Source organism: Mastomys coucha, chromosome X, assembly GCF_008632895.1.
Source record: "Mastomys coucha isolate ucsf_1 chromosome X, UCSF_Mcou_1, whole genome shotgun sequence".
Classification (NCBI taxonomy): domain Eukaryota; kingdom Metazoa; phylum Chordata; class Mammalia; order Rodentia; family Muridae; genus Mastomys; species Mastomys coucha.
In genome coordinates, this window is record NC_045030.1 from 119,312,022 (window position 1) to 119,316,941 (window position 4,920).

At 33.4% G+C, this 4,920-nt stretch overlaps 1 pseudogene; it reads left to right on the forward strand.

Moving 5' to 3' along the window:
* The first annotated feature begins 1,540 nt into the window (after positions 1-1,540).
* Positions 1,541-2,302, forward strand: LOC116093174 (annotated as a pseudogene).
* The last annotated feature ends 2,618 nt before the right edge of the window (positions 2,303-4,920 follow it).

Below are 4,920 nucleotides of genomic sequence, written 5' to 3' on the forward strand. Positions count from 1 at the left end.
GTCTTTCTGTGAGTGTGTGTTTGTGTGTGTGTGTGCGTTAACTCACTGAGATATTTTAAGAGAAAAAAGGAAATTTGGTATCAACCACAGTGACCTATTAGTCATAAATTTGGAAGGGTTCCATAAACTAGAATTTATGAGAATATTTATAATTTGACATGAGACAATTGGGGGACTTCTGAACAAGTAGTTTTATTGCTTTATGTATAATTGCAGAAAAAATCAGTACTTAGGCAATCTTTTGATATTCCATATTCATCAGCTAATTATTCACTAGCCTAGAAATGAATTTAAGCTATAAATTTATCAGCATGTGAATGATGAACAAAATATGATAAAAAATGGACCAATATTAATCAAAAAGTAAAAAATTCCCCTTGTGACAATATAGAAAAAATCTGGAAATTATTACATTTAAACCACCCAGATGTAGGAACAGAAGTATTGTGTAATCTCACATACATGAAGTATAAAGGTGAACCTACAGAAACAGAAAACAGAATGGTAGTTTTAAAAAGTCAGGAGTAGAAGAAAAAAGAGATTATTTGAATATAAAATTTTATATGTAAGATAAGCAGCTTGTAGAGATCTATTGGTGATAATAATCCATAAAACAATAATATTGATCTAAGTAATGTTAAGAGTGCTGCAAACAAATCAATAGATTTTAAAATTTCCATTTTATTATTATTCACTATCTTTGACTTCAATCAATAACTTGACCATAGTTCTGAAAAGAAAATTAATCCTATAGTCCATAAAATATGCAATACATTCTCCCTTAGTGTTTAATATTATGGCACATAAGGAACCATGATAATTTTGGTAACAAGTTATTGGTTAATTATTTCAAGCCAAGTAAATATATTACTTATTTAAAAGTAGCATTAGAGATTTATCAATCTGCACAAAACTCAAGTCCAAATGGATCAAAGACCTCAACTTAAAATCAAACACCCTAACCTGAATCTAATAGAAGAAAAAGTGGGAAGCAACCTTGGACTCATTGGCACAAGAGAAATTTTCCTGAACAAAACACTGATGTCTCAGACATTAAATACAAGAAATAATAAATGGAACCTCATGAAAATGAAAAGATTCTGTAAGGCAAAAAAAGCATACATATTGGGAAAAGATCTTCACTAACCTTTCATCCAACAGAAGGCTAATATTCAAAATATAAAAAGAACTCAAAAAGTTAGATTTCAACAAGTCAAAGAACCCAACAAAAAAAAATAGGGCATAGAACTAAACAGAGAATTCTCAACAGTGGAATTCAGAATGGCCAAGAAGCAGTTAAAGACATGTTCAACATCCTGAGTCATCAGGGAATTGCAAATCAAAATGACCCTAAGATTCTACCTTACACCAATTACAATGGCTAAGATAAAAAACTCAAGGTTCAGTACATGCTGTTGAAGATGTGTTCAAAGGAGAACACTCTTTCATTCTTGGTGGAATTGCAAACTTGTAATTATTCCTAATAGCCAGAAACTGAGAGCAACACATATGTCCCTCAACAAAAGAATGGAAACAGAATATGGATACATTTGCACAATTAACCAAAAAGACATTAAAACTTTTGCAAACAAACACATGGAATTGGAAAAGATCATCCGGGCGGGAGGGAGACTACTGTTCAGCGCCCACCAGCAAGGCCCCAGGGAACTTGGAAGACATGAAACTAGAGTTTCCCTTGCTCCCACAGTGCAAAGACTACGCTGAGAAGTGGACTTATCCTATGAGACGAGAGATGCTGTAAGTTTTGCCTGGATTGTTCTTAGGCCCATACTCTTCTGCTATGAAAAGCAAGCTACCTATACTGCAGAAACATGGCATAACTAATATAATTTGCATACGGCAAAATATTGAAGCAAACTTTATTAAACCAAACTTTCAACAATTATTTAGATATTTAGTCTGGATATTGCTGATAATCCAGTTGAAAACATAATCTGTTTTTTCCCTATGACTAAAGAGATCATTGATGGAAGCTTACAAAATGGAGGAAAAGTTCTTGTCCGTGGGAATGCAGGTACCTCTAGAAGTGCCACCTGTGTTATTGCATACATCATGGAGATATTTGGGATGAAGTACAGAGATATATTTGCTTATGTGAAAGAAAGAAGATTTTGCATTAATCCTAATGGTGGGTTTGTCCACCAACTTCAGGATGATGTCGGCACTCCAAATAGAAAGGTATTTATCTGTTCATTCTGTTACCACAGGTAGTGTGAAGAGAACACATGAAGAAGATGTTGTCTTTGGAAAAATGCAAGTGGTAACCACAAAGATTGGCTGACTTGTGAGGAATGTTAATTGTACAGGATGGCTGACCTATGAGGACTTTTACATAAGTGTGAGCTTCCATCTGGGAAGGAGAGGATCCTAGTGATGATAATGTGAAATGGTAAACACACAAACACTTTCTTTTCAATTATATTTTGCTTCCAGACATGTTTCTCTGCAACTTGTTGAGCAATACTTTAAGATGTTGGACTTCTTCAGTAGATGGCATTGCTGGGTGATGGGTTTACTTAAAAAAAAAAAAACATAAAAATTATGGTTTTATTATAAACCAAGAATTTTGGACTTACAAAGAGGTATTATTGTAATAATGCACTTTTCATACTTGAAATTTATTTGTATGATATAAAGTTATTACTTTAAACAAAATACAAGTTAGGGGGATTTGTTTATAGATTTTGGATAATTTATAACAAACAAATTTCTTAATGTTTCCTAAAAATTCATTTTGTGTTATATATATTACATTTAAAGTAATTTTATAGTTCAGTTCTATGATGGAGCCTCTTACAGAAACATTAACAAAATGTAGAACTCTTCCACATTTTTAGTATAATTCAGTAAGTTGATTACCATTTTTTAAAACTTCTTAGTCCTGTATTTTTAAATCATGTCTTTAACCAACTAGCCTACTTTACTAATTTAATACAATTAATATATCCTTTCCAGTTGCCTTCCTTATTCTAAATGAGAAAAGTTGAAATGATCAAAGAAAGATGTCTTACTTTCCAAAACTAGATACTCAAAAGATAAGGATCATATTATATTTCCCACATGACTTTTTTCTCTTTGCTGTTTAAGCCAAATGTAGAATTGGTCTTCTCAGAGTTGCCTAGCTCTTCTAACTTTTGTCCAAAATGGTTAAAAATAGACCAAATCAATGTAGCACTGTTTCTTCAATATGAAACCCTCAAAAGAAAAGTGCCTTGCGTCAACAAACAAGCAAATCCTCATGACTTCTAAATTAGTATATAAAGCAGTGAAAAGCTATTAATGCTTTTCTGTAATTTCTTGTTTTAAAACTATAAATTAAATCTGATGCTTGAAGAAAGAAAATTATTTGGAATGAGACATTTACTTCTATTTTCTGTTGTATTACTTCTGTGAGGTTCAGATGACAGCTTTGCTTTGAAGATGTATCCATTGGGGAAAGCAATTTGTGGGTGGCTTCAGTGTATTGTAAATTACTGTTTTAACTTGTTTCTAAATTCACTCAAATTTATACCATAATTTGCATTAGCAAAGTCATTTTATATCTCTTTAGTTTTCCATGTTTTTATCTATATGTATGAAAGTTGTTCTACAAAAAAAACATTTTACTATTGTAAGTGTGATGTGCAGAAGGAAGAAGTGTTTTTAACTTTTTGTACATGATGCCTTTAGGGTAGCACAAGTACAGCTCCTTTATAGCTCATGTTTCTGAGTCCTCTTTCGAGGTGCTTTACTGTTGGGAATGATACCCGCACCCTTGCAGGGTTCCTACCATGAGGGATTGTGTAAGGTAACAGGTTACACGTAAGTTACTTGCTTTGTTCACCACCTTATGACATTAACAATATAGAAATGTTCTTTGCCTTCACAGTGGGAGCCTGAATATAAACCAGAACTACTGTTACCGTGATCTCTATTCTCTTCTGGTTTCCCATCTCATATTCTATCTTTTAGCTCTAAAAAACAGCATTGTTTTTAATTCTGTTGTATCACAGGCATGGTGGTCTAGTAGAGCCAAGATTACATTGGTATTCAAAAATTCCTGTATACATATCACCACCGGACAAGTCAACAAAAATCTCTCTTGGAGTCAACCCATAATCTATGACTCATTGAACAGAAATTGTGCTTACTAAAGCAATCTCCATTTTAAAAATGCTTTTTCAAAATGAGACATGTGAAATAACTTTTTAAAGTAAGTTTTATAAACACTCATGTTCCTATTTATAGGAGTCTATCTAAAAATAGAGGTTATTGACAGTCATTTGTAGCTGATAATTTTCCTTTTTTCTATCAACTGTCATTTTTTTCTTCTCACATAAAGGGCCTATCCATTACGATATGCTGAAGACAGTCTTGGACATGAGGGACTGCCACCATGTTGAGAACAGAGGATGTGGGCAGATGAAGTTTGTCCTTTCATAAGAAGCTTCCAAGTTTCTTTTCTTCCTCTGTATTTACTGTCTAAGTAGTTGGCATAGGTTTCATTTCCAGTGATGTTTTGTAAGTTAACTATGATAAATTTATCCAAGCATGAATTATTCTCTAGATAACTTGAATAATGTATGAATGTCCACCCAGTTTCAATATTAAATATGTAAGCTGGGCTCATAATTAAAACTATACATTTTTTTATCAAAACAGGGAACTTCATTACTCCTCATTTTGAAAGTTTGAGACAGCTCCTGGAAACTGGAGTGGAGAAGGGAGTCTTCTCCTAACTTAACTGATTCGTGTAAGTTTCTTGTCTATTAGATGTTGTACCAACTCTATGGTAGGAATGTTCAAGTGTTGTAGCCCGCGCAGTCTTCTCGCCGGGAAGAAGACACGCGGGCACTAGGTTCCTTCTGCAGCAACTGTTTATTTGTCTCCATCCATAGTGAAAAAGGGGTCGAACCCAAA